The sequence below is a fragment of the Chrysochloris asiatica genome, unplaced genomic scaffold (genome assembly GCF_000296735.1).
Source record: "Chrysochloris asiatica unplaced genomic scaffold, ChrAsi1.0 scaffold00028, whole genome shotgun sequence".
Classification (NCBI taxonomy): domain Eukaryota; kingdom Metazoa; phylum Chordata; class Mammalia; order Afrosoricida; family Chrysochloridae; genus Chrysochloris; species Chrysochloris asiatica.
In genome coordinates, this window is record NW_006408546.1 from 24,853,542 (window position 1) to 24,873,872 (window position 20,331).

The window sequence follows — 20,331 nt, forward strand, 5'->3', positions numbered from 1 at the left end:
CACGTTCAAACATTTCAAGAGGTAGCATATGATCAAGAGCCAATGATACTAAAGGAGGAAGTCCAAGGTTCATTGAAGGAATTGGCAAAGAATAAGGCACCAGGAATTGATGGAATAAAAGTTGAAATCTTTCAAGAAAGTGAGGCAGCATAGGGGGCAGTCACTCATCTATGCCAAGAAATTTGGAAGACAACTCTCTGGCCAACTGGAAGAGATCCATATTTGTGCCCATTCCAAAGAAAGGTGACCCAACGGAATGTGGAAATCATTGGACAATCTCTTTGATATCCCAGGCGAATAAAGTTTTACTAAAGGTAATACAGAAACGGCTGCAAGCATACATTGACAGAGAACTTCCAGAGGTTCAAGCCGGATTCAGAAGAGACCATGGAAAAAGGGATATCATTGCTGATGTCTGATGGTTCTTGGCTGAAAGCAGAGAATATCAGAAAGATGTTTACCTGTGCGTTATTGACTACGCAAAGGGTTTTGATTGTGTGGATCCTGACAAACTATGGACAACATTGCAAAAAATGAGTATTCCAGAACACTTAATTGTCCTCATAAGGAATCTGTACTTGGATCAAGAGGCAGTTGTTCAAACAGAACATGGAAAAACTGAATAGTTCAAAATTTAAAACATGTGTACGACAAGGTTGTATTCTTTCACCATACTTTTCAACGTGTATACTGAGCAAATAATCCGAGAAGCTGGGTTTTATGAAGAAAAACATGGCATTAGGATTTGAGGAAGACTCATTAACAACCTGCGATATGCAGATGATACGACCTTGCTTGCTGAAAGTGAAGAGGACTTAAAACATTTACAATGAAGATCAAAGAGCACAGCCTTTGGTATGGATTACATCTCAATGTAAAGAAAACAAAAATCCTCACCACTGGACCAGTAAACAACATCCTTATCAATGGAGAAAAGATTGAAGTTGTTAAGGACTTCACTCTTCTTGGATCAATTATCAACACTCATGGAAGCAGCAGTCAAGAAATCAAATGACGTATTGCATTATGCAAGTGTGCTGCACAAGCCCTTTTTAAAGTGTTGTAGAGCAAAGATGTCAGCTTGATGACTAAGGCGCACCTGACCCAAGCCATGGTATTTTTAGTAACCTCATATGCATGCAAAAGCTGTACAGTGAATAAGGAAGACCGTAGAAGAATGGTCGCATTTGAGTTATGGTGTTGGAGGAGACATTTTAAGTGCCATGGGCTGCCAAAAGAACCAATAGATCTGTTTTGGAAGAAGTGCAGCCAGAGTGCTCCTTGGAGGCCAAGAGCCATGCTTCATCTTTCATACTTCAGACATATTGTCAGGAGGGACCAGTCACTGGAGAAGGATATGGTAAGGTGGAGTGTCAGAGAAAAAGAGGAAGTCCCCCAACAAGATGGATTGGTCAAGTGGCAGCATTGATGGACTGAAGCATGGCAACAGTAGTGAGGTTGGCATAGGATCAGTCAATATTCGTTCTGTTGTGCCTAAGGTCACTATGGGTCTGTACCAACTCAATGGCACCTAACAACAACAGCACCATCGCTTGATTAGTCTCACCATGGTCCTCAAATTGGTATCATTGCTCTTGAGCACTTTAAAGAGGTCTTGTGCTGCCAATCTGTCTAATACAATACATCGATTGATTTGTTGTCTGTTGTTCCCATGACTGCTGATAGTGAATTAAAGCAAAATGAAGTCTTTGGCAACTACAATCTTCTCCCCATTTATCATGCTTTTATTTCTTGGTCCCGTGGTGAACATTTTTGCTTTCTTTACATTGAGGCAAAATCCATACTGAAGGTTATGGTCTTAGATCTTCATCAATAAATATTTTAAATCCTCTTCACTTTCAGCAAGCAGGGTTGTATCATTTTCATATCGCAGGTTGTTAATGAGTCTTTGTGCAATCTTGATACCATATTCTGCTTCATATAATCCAACTTCTAGGATTATTTATTCATCATGCAGGTTGAATAAATATGGTGAATGAAAACAACCCTGGCATACACTATTCCTGAATTTAAACTATTCAGTATTCCCTTGTTCTGTTGAAACATCTGCCTCTTGGTCTATGTACAGGTTCCTCATGAGCTCAGTTAAGAACATTCTTTGCAGTGTTGCCCATAACTTGTCATGATCTGTGTAGTTGAATGCCTTTGCATAGTTAATGAAGCACAGACAAACATTTTTCTGGTAGTTTCAAGATCCATGTGATGTCAGCAGTGATATCCCTCATTCCACATCCTCATCTGAATCCAGGTTGAGCCTCAGGCAATTTCCCATCAATGTAGTGTTCCAGCTGTTTTTGAACTGTCTTTAACAAAATTTTACTTGTATGTGTTATTAATGATATTGTCCAGTGATTTCCACATTCCCTTAGATCACCTCTCTTTGAGATGGCCACAATTGTGGTTCTCTTTCAATCCATTGGCCAGGTAGCTGTCCTCCAAATTTAAAGGATAGATGAATGAGTGCCTCCAGTGCTGTATCACTTTTCTCGAAGATTTCAATTTGTATTCCATCAGTTTCTGGGGCCTTGTTTTTTTTCCAATGCTTTCAGTGCACCTTGGTCTCATAGGAACCCTATACAGGGTTTTCAAGGATTGGCTGGTGGGTTAGAAGCACTCACCTTGAAGCTAGTAGTTCAGTGTTTCTCCTGCAACCCCATATGAGTACTACATTTACTAATTATGTTGTTGCTCATTGCTGTGGAGTTGGTTTCAGCTCATAGGACCCTGTAGTTAAACATACATTTTTGCTCCGTTAGACTCACTTGTAAAGGTTTGATCAGCCTGTTATTTTCTCCATGCCTTCATTCCACCATTGTTATGCATAATGCTAATGAGTTTTATGTCAGATATTGAGATTCCAGCAGTGAAGGAAATGGACACAGGCTTTGACCTGTGGGAGCTTACGCATTAACCAGAGAGAGAGAATTTAATCCAGTTACACATTTGCAAAATTACAAATTGTGTTAAGTACCATGAAGAGAGATCTTTGAGAATGTGCAAAAGGGAACCCGCTCTGGTAGGACAGGGTCTTTTTCCGAACCAAGAGCTGGGTGAGCCCAAGAATTATTGCAAAAAAACCCGTCATAGTCCTCTTTCTCTTCGGCATGCCACAAAGATCCTGGTCTCCATGGGCCACCGTGATGCCTGGTGTTACTGGTATTGTACGAAAAAGCCCTATCCCAAGTCCCACTTCTGCCAAGGTGTCCCTGAAGCTAAGAATTGTGTCTTTGACCTGGCTCAGAAGAAGGCAAAAATGGATGAGTTACCACTCTGTGGCTACATGGTGTCAGATGAATTTGAGCAGCTCTCCCTGAAGCTCTGGAGGCTGCCTGTATTTGTGCCAGCAAGCACATGGTGCAAAGTTGTGGCAAAGATGGCTTTCATGTTTGAGTGTGGCTGCATCCAATCCATGCCATGTGCATCTACAGGATGTTGTTCTGTGCTGAGGCTGACAGGCTCTGGACAGGCATGCAAGGGACATTTGGAAAGCCCCAGAGCTCTGTGGCTAGAGTTCACATTGGACAAGTCATGTGAACCAAGATTCGAAATAAGGATCATGTGATTGGGGCTGTATGCAGCTCCAAGTTTAGGTTCCCTGGCGCCGGAAGATCCACATCTCCAAGCTGTGGGGCTTCACCAAATTCAATGCTGACTAGTTGGAAGTCATGGTGGTTGATCAGTGCCTCATCCCAGATGGTTGTGGGGTCAAATACATCAACCGTCACCTTTTGGACAAGTGGAGGGCCCTGCATTCTTGAAGGCCTTGGTAGCACTGACCTGAACCCTCCTATAAATTCAATGTCTCCATGTCAAAAAACAAAACAAACAAACAAAAACACCTTCATAGAAATCAAGAAAGCTAGGAGATCAAAGGCAGTTGCTGGGAGTCCCTATCATGGGGGACTATATTGGATCATGTGGGAAGTGAAGAATAATGGGAACTCACTGAAGAGACTAAGCAAACTTGTGACTTGATTAAATCTGTTCATTAAAACGATCATGCTGCCTATCCTTCAGATAAGTGCAGATAATGGCTTGGGAGAGGCCAGTGGGAATGGAGGGTGATGAAAGCAGAGAGGAAGCTTTTTCAGAAGAGAGTATGGTAGTAAAGATAAGAAATGAGGCATAGATTTTTGTCAATAGACAGATGTTCCCAGAAGCTAAAATAGCATCCATTGGCAGTTCAAACTCACCAGATGTTCCTGAGAAACCTTATACAGAGTCTCTGTGTGTTGGAATCAACTCAGTGGGCACTCAACAACAACAACCCAGTATGTACAAGGATGTGTTTATTAACATCCATAATAGTTTCTGTGAAGTAGAATGGCAAGTAGTCTGGACATTGTGCAAGCCCTGTGTTCGTAGGGTAGAGGGTGCCTGCACTCACTGATCTCAAGACATATGTGCAGTAAGTGACCTGGTCACTTCCACTGTGGAAGTGTCAGCAGTGGACACAGCCCAACTTTCTTTCCTAAGCTGGCTGTAGGAAAAACCTTGAGAACCTCAGTGGGGTGGGGATGTGGTATGACATGGACAAAGGAATCTGAGGGCACTTGAGCCAGACTCAGGGCCCTGGGAAAGTGTACTTTTCCATCAGCAGCATAGTTTTCCTATGGAGCCACAATCAGTAAAACACAGGGCCTACACCCGCCAAGTCCCTGGAGCTAAGGGGACACAGGTTTGGGAGTCTGAGCCTGATTCTTGGTCTCTGCACACTGGATGGCATCTGAGTGGCCTATATCAGCAGGGAAGAAGTGGTATTCTGACCTCAAGATGAAGGTCTGGCATCCTGGTGATCAGACACCTGGCTGGTCCATGGACAGACATATGATTGGATATTGCCAGAATAGATGTTGAGTAACCTATACCTGTACTCACTCTATGACTTAGTGAAATAGATATACCAGTTCAGTACAGCCAGTAGAAGTGGTTAGTGACTTGTATATGGGAGCCAAGAGGAGAGGAGGTGTGAAAGATGCTGTCTAAGTTCTGGGGTGTAGAAAGGTAACAGTCATGCGTGAAACCTCTATTTTTCTTTCATTAATTTTGCATGGTTGCTTGTTGTTTTGTTGTGTTTCTTCTGTAACGGGAAAGATAGTAAATATTTTAGGCTTTGCTGGCTATAGATTCACAGCTGTCTTTCTGCTGTTTTAACACCAAAGCAGCTACAAGTACATGTTTGAACATGGTTGTGATAAAAGAAAAACTTATTTACAAAAACAAGCTTGTTGTGGTGGGCCATGAAGTCTACTCCAGTTCACAGAGACCCAGTATATGGTTTCTGTGCACAGCTTATGGGTTTGAACTCCTGACCCTGAATTTACCATTCCAGTGATTATTCTACAGTACCATGCCAGGGCTAACAAAAATAAGCCTAGGCAAAATTTGGCCAACCTCTTATGCAGACCATGAGCCTAGTTCTGAACATGTTGAATTTGAGGTGCCCCTGAGGCATCCAAGTGAATATATTTAAACTTATAATTACTCATCAAGTCAGGCTTATAAGAAGCAAACTGATTATCAAATGCATTTAATAATTAGAATACGATTAAATGGGTGTCTAGTCTTTGATTGGTAAATATCATTTGGGAAACTGTGTCCCCAGAAAGGGAAGAAACAAGATGATTTCCAATTAGAAGAGACATATTTTTGTAAAAGGAGCAGGCGTCTCTAGCAGAAGCATGGTTTCTGAATGAGTCTCTTAACAGCAGTCAGCAGATATATCATTTGGTCAACTGAAAATTTATCATTTTAAAAAGACATCAACAACAAAAACAACAAAAGACATCAGCATTGTCATATTTCAAAAGATTTTGCCTAAGTATGCCATGATTCTTTTGGGAACACAGTAAAAAGGAGAGAAAGAAAATACTATTCTGAAACCAAGTAGAGTTGGCCCCTCCTTGTTGTTATTAGGTGCCATCGAATTGGTACTAACCCATAGTGACTTTATGCACAGCAGAACGAAACACTGCCCGATCCTGGGCCAACCTCACTTTTGTTACCACGCTTGAGTCCATTGATGCTGCCACTTGGCCAATCCGTCTTCTTGGGGGGGTCTTCCTCTTTTTCTCCGACCCTCCTCCTTACCAAACATGATAGCCTTCTCCAGCGACTGCTCCCTCCTGACAATATGTCCAAAGTATGACTGATGAAGTTTGGCCATCTTGGCTTCCAAGGAGCACTCTGGCTGCACTTCTTCCAAAACAGATCTATTGGTTCTTTTGGCAGCCCATGGCACTTTCAATATTCTCCAACACCGTAACTCAAATGTGTCAGTTCTTCCACGGTCTTCCTTATTCACTGTCCAGCTTTCACATCCATATGAGGTTATTGAAAATACCATGGCTTGGGTCAGGTGCACCTTAGTCCTCAAGCTGACATCTTTGCTCTTCAACACTTTACAAAGGGCTTGTACAGCAGATTTGCCTAATGTAATACGTTGTTTGATTTCTTGACTGCTGCTTCTGTTAATATTGATCGTTGATCCAAGAAGAATGAAGTCCTTGATAACTTCAATCTTTTCTCCATTGGTAAGAATGTTTTTTATTGTTCCAGTGGTGAGGATATTTGTTTTCTTTACATTGAGATGTAATCCATAATGAAGGCTGTGCTCTTTGATCGTCATCAGTAAATGTTTTAAGTCCTCTTCACTTTTGGCAAGCAAGGTTGTATCATCTGCATTTCACATAGAACCTAGCTTCTCGGATGATTTGCTCAGCATACAGGTTGAATAAGTATGGTGAAAGAATATAACCTTGTCGCACATCTTTTTAAATTTTAAACCATTCAGTGTTCCCATGTTCTGTTTAGCTCAGTGTTCCCATGTTCTGTTTAGTTCCCCTCTGTGGCGGAATGGTGTTACTGCTGCCAGAGCCTGAGGGCAGCTCTTGAGGCGAAGCAGGTTAGGAAAGGTCCCGAGTGGAGTGGGTCTCAACAGTTGTTTAGAAAGAAGGGGTTCCTCATGCAGAAAATATAGCTCTGGCCCCTCTTAGCTGCTGGACATTGTGCTTCTTTCCATGGTGGCTCCGTGCACAACAGAATGAAACCTTGTGTAACCCTGTGCCATCTTCATAATCCCTGGTAAACTAGAATCCATTGTTAAAATTCTTGGGTAGTATCTTTCAAACTAGGGAGCTCATCTTCCTGTACTATTTTTGACACAGTGTTCTATTGTAAGCCATTAGGTAATTTTGGAACAATTTTCATATATTTTTCTTTCTAGTCTCTCTCAGATATAAACTCTGCTGGAATCTGTCCACCACAGCTAGCTCTTGTGGTATTTGAAATACCAGTGACATAATCTTCCATCATCGTTATAACTCTTTTGGCCCTACAATGCTGTATGGAAAATTCAACAAAAAGGCAGTTGAGCTAGGGCTACAGAAGTAAAATATTTCTTAGAGACCTGAATTTATTTTTTGGGAAGACAGTTAAATGAATCTGAGAGTTTTAAATTATACCAACTTAAAACAAGATCTTACTACATTGCCTCTTGTTCTTGAGGCAGGCATAGAAAGATTTAATGTAACTAATCTAGGTGGAACAATTATGATATCTGTTCTTGAAATATAATTGAATAGACATTTGTAATTTTTGTGTGATGTTGAAGAATAAGGACTGGACTGCTAACCATAAGGTACATGGTTCAAACCTACCAGCCTCCCCTCAGAAACCCTTTACAGCCTTGATATGAGTCAGAAGCAACTTGACAGTACTTCACAGCAATAGCAGCAAGTCTCTTAAAGCCTTGTTTCTTTTTGGAAGCAACGTTTTATTTAACCAACTGTATCATTAATATAATATATACCTATGGCCTTTGTTTCTTTCAACAACAATATTCATGAAAATTAAGTCCAGAGATGATTTTGATGTTGCCAATTTGAAATATCACGATAGCATTATACATTACCATTAAATCACAGTGAGTATAGCTGAGCATGTCCTAGGTGTCATTCAGTATCCTCAATATGTTGTTGTTGTTAAGAGTTACAGAGTCACTTCTGATTCATAGGGACCCTGTATAGGTTTCCAAGGCTGTAAATCTTTGTGGAAGCAGTAAACCTTATTTTTCTCCCTTGGAATGATTGATGGCCTCAAACTGCCAATATCATGGATTGTAGTCCAGTAGTCCAGTGCTTATCCTACAAAACCACCAGACTCCACTAATAAAAGATGGTGCACCACAAAGTCAAGACTAGAAGAAACAGAAAGAATTTGGAACCCTGGTGTGGCATTGCAGGATAATGCACTGAACTGCAAGGTCAGTGGTTCAAACCCACAAGTCACTCCTCAGAAACCCTATAAAGGGTCATTATTAATTGGAACCAATTCAACAATTCTTAACAATAACAAAAACAACAAGATGGCACAGTAATGATTTTACCAACATCTTCAGTGTGAAATTGATCAAACATGCAGTTAAGATATATTGATAATTACTGGTAACTGGAAAGCAAAAGTTGGAAACAAAGAGAAAGGATCAGTAGTTGGAAAATATAATGTTGGTGACAGAAAATATTCTGCTGATTTTATGATATAGAATTTTATAAGACCAATGGTTTATTCAGTCTCACTAGATGGAATGCATAGATATTAAAATGACTATGTCTATGGGAAGAGATGGTGAATAAGCTCAATATCATCATCCAAAACATGACCAGGGGCTGATTGTGAAACATACCATGAATTGTTGTTGTTCGGTGTCATCGAGTCAGTACCGACTCATAGCAACCCTGTTCACAACAGATGGTCTTGGGCCATCCTCACAATTGTTGCCACACTTAAGCACATTGATGCTGCCACTTTGCCAATCTATCTTGCTGGGGGTGGTCTTCCTCTTTTTCTCTGACCCTCCACCTTACCAAACATGAGATCCTTCTCCAGCGACTGGTCCCTACTGACAATATGTCTGAAATATGAGAGATGAAGTTTGGCCATCCTGGCCTCCAATACGGATCTGTTTGTTCTTTTGGCAGTTCATACTACTTATAATATTTGCCTCCAACACCATAACTCAAAAGCATCAACTCTTGTTTGGTGTTCCTTATTCACTTTCCAGCTTTTGCATGCATATGAGGTTATTGCAAATACCATAGTTTGGGTCAGGTGCACCTTAGTCTTCAAGCTGTTATCTTCAACACTTTAAAAAGGTGTTGTGAAACTGATTTGCCTAATGCAGTACATTGTTTTATTTCTTGACTGCTGCTTCTATGAATGTTGATCATTGATCCAAGAAGAATGAAGTCCTTGACAACTTCAGTCTTTTCTCCATTGATAAGAATGTTGTTTATTGGTACCATGGTGAGGATTGTTCATATGCAATTCAGGCTGAAACTGAAGAAAATTAAAATAAGTCCATATGAGTCAAAATATGACCTTGATGTATCCCATCTGAATTTAGAGACTAACTGAAAGACAGATTTGATGAATTAGTCACCAATGACTGAAGACCACGAGTTGTGGGATGACATCAAGAACATCATAGAGGAAAAAAGGAGAAGGTCAGTACAGGAGAGATCAAAGTTGATGGCAGAAGAGATTCTGAAACTGGTTCTTGAGTAAGAAAAAGGTAAAACAGTGGGATGAAATGAGAAAGTAAAAGATCTAAACAGAAAATTTCAAACAACAGCTCGAGAAAACAAAGTATTGTAATGAATGTGCAAAGACGTGGAGTTAGAAAACCAAAAACGAAGAACACGTTCAGCATTTCTCAAGCTGTAAGAACTGAAGAAAAGAATTAAAGCCTTGACTTGAAATATTGAGGGATTCCATGGGCAGAATACTGAATGATGCTGGAAATACCAAAAGACAATGGAAGGAATACACAGAGTCACTGTACCAAAAAGAATTGGTTGATGTTCAGTCATTTCAAGACATACAATATGATCAAGATTCAATGGTACTGAAGGAAGATGTTCAAGCTGCACTGAAAGTCTTGACAAAAATTAGGATCTAGGTTGTTTGATGATGCATGCAGAGGATTGTAATCATTGTAATGAAATGAAATATGATATGATGAATGTGAAGATAATGTTCTCCCATGTAAACTAACACATAATTCACAATAAAAACTTAAATAAATAAGGCTCTAGGAATTGATGGAATGCAAATGGAAATGTTTCAACAAACTGATGCAACACTGAAGGTGCTCACTTAATTATACCAAAAAATTTAGAAGATAGCTTCGCGGCCAACCAATTGGAAGAGATCCATATTTGTGCCCATTCCAAAGAAAGGTGACCTAACAGATTGGGAAAATAATTGAATAATACCATTAATATCACATGCAACTAAAATGTTGTTAAAGATAATTTAAAAATGGTTGTAGCAGTACATAAACAGGGATCTGCCAGAAAGTCAAGCCAGATAAAGAAGAAGGCATGAAACTAGAGATTTCCTTACTGACATCAGCTGGATGTTGACTAAAAACACCATAAAGCACCATAAAGATGTTTACTTGTGCATTGTTGACTATGAAAAAGAATTTCCCTGTGTAAATTTTAAATTGTGGATAACAGTGAATATTTCAGAATATTAATTGTGCTCATGAGGAACCTGTGCATAGACCAAGAGTCAGTCATTCAAAGAGAACAAGGAGATACTGAATGGTTCAAAATCAGGAATTGTGTGCATCATGGTTGCATCCTTTCACCAATCTGTATGCTGAGCAAATAATCACAGAAACTGGATTACATGGCATCAGGACTAGAGAAGACTCATTAACAACCTGCAATATGCAGATGATACAACCTTGCTTTCTCGAAGTGAAGCGGGGTTAAAATACTTACTGATAAAGCTCAGAGATTACAACCTTCAATATGAGTTTCACCTCAATATGAAGAAAACAAAAAATTCTCACAACTGGCACAATAAAAAACATCATGATACAGAAAAAGTTGAAGTTGTCAAAGACTTTATTGTGCTTGAATCTACAATCAATACTCATGCAAGCAGCAGTCAAGAAATCCAATGACATAATGCATAAGGCAAATATGCTGCAAAAATGTTAAAGAACAAAGATGTTAGTTTGATGACTAAGGTGTACTTGACATAAAAGATTGCAGTTTCAACTGACCCATAAGCATGTGAAAGATACACAATGAGTAAGGAAGGAAACATGAGACGAATAGATTATTTTGAATTATGTTATTGAAGAAAAAGATTGAAATTAGCATGGATGCCAGAAGTACAAACTGATCTGTCTTGGAGGAAGTACATCCAGAATATTACAGCAGTTTTAGATTCGAGAGTGTTACTGCAGCTCTTGATCCATCGTCGAAGAAACTGAAGCCACCCGGAAAAGTGAAGCAGAGTTTCAGATTTTATTAAACCTCCTGGTTCAGAGAAGCTAATTTCTCCAGATTCTGAGCGCCGACTTACATGGGTTCAGAATCAGGGAGGGGTTATGTTGCAGACGTGTTTGAAGACAGGAGGGTAACCAGAAGATTGGTTCCGCTCAGTAACCTGATTAACATTTTGGTTTGTCTCCTGGGCAGAGAGGGCAGTAAATGTTTTTGTCTCTTCCTTTCCAAGAATGCTCCTTAGAAGTGAGAGTAGTTGACTGTCTTTTATACTTGGGGCATATTATCTTGGAGAAGAACATTCTACTTGGTAAAGTGGAAGGTCAGTGAAAAAGAGGAGACCCCAAACAAGATGAATTGACACAGTGGTAGCACCAGTGGACTCATAAATTACAATAGTTGTAAGGATGGCACAGGACCAGGCAATGTTTAGTGCTTTCATGCATAGGGTCACTATGAGTGGGAACCAACTTGATGGCACCTAACAATGGCAGTAGCAAGATGGCACAGAAACCAACAATAATTCTTTGTGTTATACATAAAATTTCTATTAATAAGAGTCCATTTGGTGGCAACCAACAACAGCAACTTTACTAAATAGTACAAGAGTTTCTTTTACATTGTCATCTTTAGAAGAATGTAATTTAACTACTCCCAAACTTGTTTGCATATTGAAATCTTCTGGGAACTTTAAAAAGCACTATTGTGTACGTCTTACCTCCAAGATGTCGGAATTTAATTGGTCTGGGGGTGTGGCCTGAGAATTGGAATTTTTAGAAGATGATCAAGTGATTCTAATATATAGATGCTTTTAGGAAGCACTGATTTACTTCGAGGTTGTGCCTTAGTTCATTGCAAAAGGACCTTGAACTTCCAGAAAGAAGTCTTTTCAGAGAGATGGGTCTGCTGAGGTTTAAAAGCAGTCCTAATAATCCTATGCATGAAGATTTCTTCTTAGAGTACATAAAAAAGAACATTTACATAATTACAAATTTTAAATAAGTAGGATCGGAATTAATGAGTGATTTTATTATAACATAACATTCCCAGGGTTGTGCTTCTTAGTCTAGTCATGCAGCCTAGTGTTTAAAGTCGGGGCTGTATTCCCCAAGACCTTGAGGTGCTAGGGAGTTCCTGGTCTAGCTTATGGTAGCCTACTATACCCATTCCCCACCAGAACCAAACTGTGTTCGTTTCTAGAATTGAAAGTTAAACATGCTTGTGCATTTTTGCTAAGAGGCTTTTCCCATAAATTAGACAGGAGAAATGTATTTTAATGAACAAATGGAATTTTAATAAGAAAGCTCTTTTTAAAATTAGCTCATTCTATTAAGGACCTAATAAGTAAAAATAATATTGCTGAGAAATGTGAAATAAAAGGAGCAGCCAGCTTGGTCTACAGAGTAAACTTTGGAAATATGCAAATGGAATTTCACCAAGGAAAATACCCCTTGAGTGAAAAATGTTTCGTTCAGAAAGGAAACAGATCTCTTGTTGATAAAAATGGATGCAGAAACAAGTGTTTATAAAAATTTTATCTCTCTGTGCTTTCTGTGTTTGGCACTAAAACAGCAGCTAATTTGCTTTAATTTTAAAATTCTAGTGATTATAAAGTTTGCAAATTCTCTGTGGAATAACTCTTTCTCTACTAGAGCCAGATCTCAATTTTTCTTTGCCAAACTCATGTGCTAGAGAACTTAAGCTGACAGGTGCTTTTTCATTGTTTCTGCCAGAGCAGAAGCAATGGAGTCAAAGCTGATTTTTTCAGTCCAAGAACTGTTCTTCCCTTTTCCTGAGCATTCTCAGAAGACGGGGAGACGTGTTTCTAATTGTGCAGGAATCTACTGTTTCTTTTCCTTCTGGAGTTACCTGCTATTCGTATAAGAACTTGAATAATTGAATACTTATCTAACAGTTTTAGAATATATTCAAGTGTTGTGTACAGACAAAAGGAAGAAAAGGTGGCTTTGGATGTGATAACAGGTTACCCATGAAGAATTTAGTTAACCAATAATGAAAGGAAAGTTTATCATTACACAGGAAAAATTTGGGTTGGGATGATGCTGGTTTTTATTTACTTGATGACTAAATTATTTCAAGAATACTTACTTGTGTATGTGTGTATTCAACATAAATTTTATTTGAATACATTAACATAACTGTGTCTTAATGCATGTAAACGTATTAGGATATAGAGCTAATTGTGCCCCTTGTTTTTTCTTAGCGAACTCTGAGTTGTTCAGACCAATGTGGACAGAATAGTTGTTGTTTCAAATTACTATGTAATATTCTATGGCATTCATTCTTCACATTTTCCTGGCCACCCTCCAAGAGATGGCACACAATTTGCTTCCAAATTTTTGGTGCCACAAATGATGTGGAGTGAACGCTCTCATACATGTCTTTTGATAAGCTTTTGAGAGACTTTGGCAGGGATTTATGTACCTAAATCAGAATTTCCATATGAACATTCTTTCTTTGACTAAGCAGTGCCAGATTGCCTTTCCTGACTATATTCGTTTTTCCATTCATAGAAGAACATGATGTTGTCTCTGTCTTCATCACATTTGGCATTATCCATCCTCCTCATTTTAAATAGATGTAGTAAAATCTCACTTTTGTTTTAATTTGGATCTCTATAAATTGTCAGCTTGTATCTTAAGTGTGTTTTTATATTGGCATTGCCATCATTTTCATGTGGATTTTGTGGGAATTCTTGGAATATACTACGTACTAATCATTTGGTGGAGTCCTGGTGTGTAGCTGTGGGTTAATGCACTAGACTGTAAAGTTGGTTTGAACCGAAAGGATAGAGGTTCAAGTTTACCAGCCATTCTTCGGAAACCCTATACAGGGTCACTATGGGTCCAAACCAACTCAATGGCACTTAACATTATTAACAATAACAATCCTCTGTTGGTTTGCAAAGTTGTCATTTTGTCAGTTGTCTGCTATTTTCTGTTGTGGTCTTTGTTAACAGAAATCCTTAAGTTTTATGTAATCAATTACATAAATTTTTGCCTATGGTTTCTAGTTTTAAAAGGTTACTTAATAAATCATCCTGATGTAGATCAAAAACATATTCTCCTATATCTTCTTTTAAGGAGCTCTGGTAGTGTAGTGGTTACGAATTGGTCTGCTAATCTCATGGTGAGCAATTCTAAACTACCAGCTGTTCTGCAGGAGAAAGATTTCCAGCCTCAGAAACCCTGTACAGGGTTGCTGTGAGTCAGAACCGACTCCACGGCACATAACAACAACAACCTATCTTCTTTTTCTAACTTTATAGTTAGTTTCTTGTTTCATGTATTGATTTTTAATCCATCCATAAAATATCATTTTATAGGGCATTAAGTGTGGATGCTGTCTTTACTTTTTCTATATATTTAGCCACCTTTAACGACACCATCTATTAAACAGTTTGTTCTTTTTGTTGATGTGAAGAGCATACACTTTTTATCTATGCCTTTTGCCATCCTCAGAATACTGTCTTTGTTCCTTAGGCATCTCTCTTCATTGTGGCAAAATGGCTGTTGCAGTTCCAAACACACATGTAAATACAAAGGTTATTTTCTTTGTGTCTCTCTTTTAAGAGTGAAGAATACCTTCCTAGAATTCCGCAGCAGATTTACCTTGCGTTAGTCTAAACCATCTAAAGTATGACCATCTGTGCTTCACACATAATGTCCGTGATGCCTGTTGCACAAACTTTAAGCTCTCAGTTGCTAACTGAAAGGTTCTTGGCTCTAACCCATCCGTCAGCTGGAAGAAAGACCAGTCAATCAGCTTCTGTAGAACTTACAACAAAGAAACTCCTCTAAGGCATGCTTACTCTATCGCCTTGGGTTGCTGTAAGTCAGAATCAACCCAACAGTGTCAACCGACTACAACTTGTAAAGTTCTGTCTTCTTGGCAAGAACTGGCATCTAAGCAGCATTTGGCAATGAGACAGTTACTGAGCAGACCCAGTATTTTGTAACTAGGAACTGTAGGTGTCCAGGAGGGAAAAACAACACAAAGCCCATATCTTCTAATGAAGAAGATGGTGAACATCCCACCTTTTCTGTTAATCTTCTTGCACCTGAATCTGACTTTCCAACTAAATGAAACACGATTTGGTTGCAAATACAGAATAAACTTTACATTTGCATTCTTACTAGTCCTCTGTCTGAGTAAATTTACATTTTAGTTGATTTTTCATAGCTTCATATGATTGTTATTGTTAAGTGCCATCGAGTCCTTTATGGCTCAGAATGACTTTGAATAGGGTTTCCAAGGAACCACTGGTGGGTTTGAACCACCGACCTTGCAGTTCAAACAGACTGAGGGCTTTTCCTTCAGTGCCATGAGCATTTACAGCTGATTATTTCTTCTTATGAAACAAGGCATGGCATTTGTTTAGATGGGTATTGTTGTTAAGTGCCATCAAGTTGGTTCCAACCTATAAGTGACCCTGTATGACCTTAAAGCAGCTCTGGTAGCGTAGTGGTTACGAATCGGGCTGCGAACCACAAGGTCAGCAGTTAGAAACTACCAGCTGTTCCACAGGAGAAAGATGAGGCTTTCTGCTCCCATAAAGATTTACAGCCTTGGAAACCCTGTACAGCGTCGCTATGAGTTAGAACCGAGTTCATGTCACGTAACAACAACAACAACATATGAGCTTAAGCCACACACCTTGCAGATCAAACTGACTTTGCAGTCCAGTGCGTTAACCCACAGTGCTATACCAGGACTCCTTAGGTGGGCATGGACCTATACTAATCATAAATATCACTTGAGCAAAATTCTACCTTACTGAAGCATTCAAAGGTTAGTTGGTACTTTCATGGGACACAGACTATATTTCCAATAATAATTTTGTTGGAAAACAAGTAAATTAGACTTTAGTTCATTTGGAACAAGAAGCAACTTTGTTGGTTTAATATATACAATTAAATTGAGTTCATATCTACTTAAATGAAAATTGCAAACAAATTAAGTAATCAGTCAATGTAACATTTGTAGATACAACTCTAGTATATATTTGGATAAGTTGAGGAGAAAAAAAGACGGTTGGCATTGCTGGGCATTTCATTTTATTCTGAGGAGAAAAAAAAATGAGCTGGCAGTGTTTGAAATTGGCTAAAATATTACATAAAAAGATCATTTGTTTTTATATTTGTATGAGTCCTACATTACTCCCATAGATCAAGATTAATCATTTAACATATCAGTTTCTACTAGCGGTAGGATCATCCAGTCTCATGTTAAGCTAATGAAATTTATTTATGGTTATTTCTTTATTTTTGCTGTAGTTCGTCTGTCTTAAAAACCAAGAGTAGGGCCTTTTAATTAGAAATTTGGAAACATTTGTGTTAATAATTGCAATTTTTTAAGCTTCTATTTGTTGAAATTTGACATTTGTAAATGCATATCATTTTCTCTCTTATTAAAAGTTATTTCCTTTATTTTATGATTTTGGGATGGCTATCAGTGACTTACTGCCTCAAAAGTGATCTGAAGAAAGACATGATTATGTTTTATGTTGTTAGATTTATTAGTGCTGACTGCAATTCTGTGCTCATGCAAATGTGTATCTTTATGCCCATTTTTACTTGGAGATTTAGCTACGTTATATTTAGATTTTGAGTTTAGTTCATATTCAAGTAACAGTGGAAGAAGCATTGTGTCCTTGGCATTGCATTCTGTTTTAATGTTGTTGCTGCTGTGAAGTGCTGTCAAGTTGATTGGACGCCTAGTGACCCTGTGTAGGGTTTCCAAGGCTTTAGATCTTTGCAGAAGCAGAAACCCTCATCTTTCCCCCATGGAGTGACTGGCAGGCTTGAACTGTGGACTTTTTGGTTAGCAGTCTAGTGCTTAAGAAACTGTAAATTATACACTATTTTCTTTCTTCTTTAGCTGTTACAATTAAAAAAAAAAAAAAAAAAAAAAAAGCCTCAGAAAGTCTAGTCTGTGTAACCTCTGCTTTGGTTTAATGCTACTAAGATTTCAATTAGTCAGGTATGGGGAAAATCAACCAAACGTCTTCATTGGGATTCATTCCATAAAATGCTTTGCTAACTAAGCACTGCTTCTGAAACTTGTAGAAACTGAAAAGTGTGTTTAACAGGTTTAGTATTCAGGATTCTTGGTTGCAGGTAAACAAAATGCAATTCAAAGTGGTTTTAGCATAGGAAAAGGTACTCACTTACATACTATGTTGATATGCACTGTTGAGCTGACTTGGATTCCTAACATCCCCATCATATACAGTAGAGCTGCCCCCAGGGTTTTCAAGGCTTTAGATGAGCACATCACCAGGTCTTTCCCCAGTAGATCCACTAGGTGGGCTTGAACCACCAACAGTAGTTAGTAGCCAAACACAACCATTACATTACCAGGGTTTCTTACATAGAGACATGTTATTGTGTGTTGTCAGGCCATATCCAACTCTGTGGCCATGGATATACTTTCCTGAGGAGCTACTGGTGGGTTTGAACCACTGACCTTGAGGTTAGTAGTCCAGTTCTGATCCTATAGCACGAGGTGAATTCCTATTTCAGGTATAATTATTGACAGGAGTTCATTCAAACTGGGGTCAACAGTGCCTTTCTCTCTAAACTTCCACTCCTAGGTGTTGATGTTATTCTCTGACAAACTCCTTCTTGTGGTCTCAATCAGCAGCAAGCTTATGTCCTGAAAACCTTTTCCAGATCCCATCCCTGGGGCTAGGAGAAGCTTGGAATGCATCAGTGCTTGACTCTGGGACAATTCCCAGCAGCAGCATCTGGAAACGCGTCAGAAATCCAGACCAAGCAAATCAAGAAATCTGGAATTGGCACTCAGCAATCTGTGTTACTGCAAATCTTTCAGATGATTCTGAGGCTTGTTCACATTTGAGAACCACCGCACTATGCAGTATACTAACTAGACAGGCCTGGGTTGTGTGTGAACCCAACTGGAGCATCAGGATAAACTCAGCTACACAGAAAACTCCTGGGCATTTTAGGAATGGTTATAAGTGAAGGGGAAGAGCACATGCTGTACAGGTCAAGATGACAGACATCCACCACATGATATTTGAGCCTAATAATAAAATTGTCATTGTCTTTAATGATAAGGCTTCCAAGAAGACTGTTGACTATGCGTTCTACTCCAAACAAAGCAAAACAACAATAAAAATAAAATTTCAATTAGGCAAACACACTTTCATACTCTTCACACTAGGAAATAAATGGACAGTAATGAAAGGTTTCCAAATCATATTATTTTCTCATCGTATGTTTCTGAACTCTTAGTGTTAAAAAAATTAATAAAACAGTTGCTATTGGGTTTCTTCCAACTTAAAGTGACTCTATTAAAGCTCTCAGTTAGTGTTAGTTTGTTCAGTGCTAGCTTTGGAAATGCTGGGAGGCAGAGATACTTTGTTCGACAGTGTTACTACGTGTGTAAATTGGGTGAATGGCTGTGGGTTTGGTTTGATTTGGTATGTTAATGAAAGCAGATCTTCAGGTCTTTATGTAATGAACACTATTAGTCCTCTGTGATAAGTAATAGAACAGGTTCACTTAGAGTCAACATTTCTCAATGAAAATGGCATTCATGCCTATGAAGGAGAGTTGTCAGCTCTGTAGCATTGGTCAACCCAATTTAAAAACAATTAGAAAAATACCTAATCAGAGATCTATGTAGTTTTTCAAATAACTTTTAAATATATATATATATAAACTTGGTTTGAGACACTACACTTACTGTCCAGGAAGAAGCAGTAAATTGCATGTCAGTATTTCTCAATTTATGAGCTCAATGGAGTCCTCACGTGCTACTGTAGGATAAGCACTGGACTGTAACTGCAAAGTATTCTGTTAAAACCCACCCGCACTTTCTTGCTATAAAGATGACACTGTCTGCACCTATAAAGATTTATGGCCTCTGGTATCCTAAAGAGCAGGGGTGGGAAACATCTGGCCTGCTGGCTGTATTGTTGTTAAGTGCCGTCGAGTCGGTTCCGACCCATAGCAACCCTGTACAGGGTTTCCGAGGGTGTAAATCTTTACAGGAGTAGAAAGCCTCATCTTTCTCCCGCGGAGCAGCTGGTAGTTTCGAACTGATGACCTTGCGGTTCACAGCCCTATTCGTAACCACTACGCTACCAGAGCTCCTTATAAGGCCCAGGAAATCATTTTGGCTGACCCTGCCAAGGCCACCATAGTTCCAGTCATCACGTTGTTGTTGTTGTTGTTGTTATGTGCCGTGAGTCAGTTCCAACTCATGGGGACCCTGAATAGGGTTTCTGAGGAGTGGCCGGTAAGCTTGAACCACCGATGGGGAGAATTACATGGTTTCTAGATAACTTAAATGTGGTGGTGGTGGTGGTGTGCCGTGGAGTCAATTTGGACCCATAGCAACCCTGTGTAGGGTTTCTGAGACTGTAAATTTTTACAGGAGCAGAAAGTCTCATCATTCTCCCGTGGAAGATGGTAGTTTCGAACTGCTGACCTTGAGGTTAGCAGCCAGACTTGTAACCCCACTATGTTACCAGAGCTCTTTAGTCATCACGTTGTTGTTGTTAAGTACCATTGAGTTGCTTCTGACCCATAGCGACCCTGGATAGGGTTTCCGAGGAGCAGCTGGTGAGCTTGAACCACCAACCTTGCAGTTCAAATGGCTTTGCAGTCTGGCGCGTTAAGCCACAGCGCCACACCAGGACTCCTGTCATCACAATAGGGGTGAGTTAATTGAACATTTGAGCAAATAATAGCAGAGTAATTTAAGTTTTTATTGTGACTTTGTGAGTTTCCATGGGAGAACATCGGTTTTACACTCATCGTTTCATTGCAATGATTACAGTCCCCTCCATGCAATATCATTCTTTTTAGAAGCATTTGCTTCTATTCCTTCTGTTTTGGGGTGTGTGTGTGTGTGGGTGGGTTTTTTTTTTTTTTTTTTTCAATGTTTTATTGAAAATTATATGATAATTTACATAGGAGAACTTCAGTTTTACATTCATTGCATCGTATATCAT

The 20,331-nt window shown here is 39.1% G+C and overlaps 1 protein-coding gene and 1 pseudogene across 3 annotated transcripts in view; both read left to right on the forward strand.

Annotated features, from left to right (window-relative positions):
* Nucleotides 1-20,331, forward strand: part of GRM7 (glutamate receptor, metabotropic 7) — a 1,560,849-nt gene that overhangs the window by 1,201,684 nt on the left and 338,834 nt on the right. The gene's annotated exons all lie outside the window — the stretch shown is intronic.
* Nucleotides 3,149-3,996, forward strand: LOC102828890 (annotated as a pseudogene).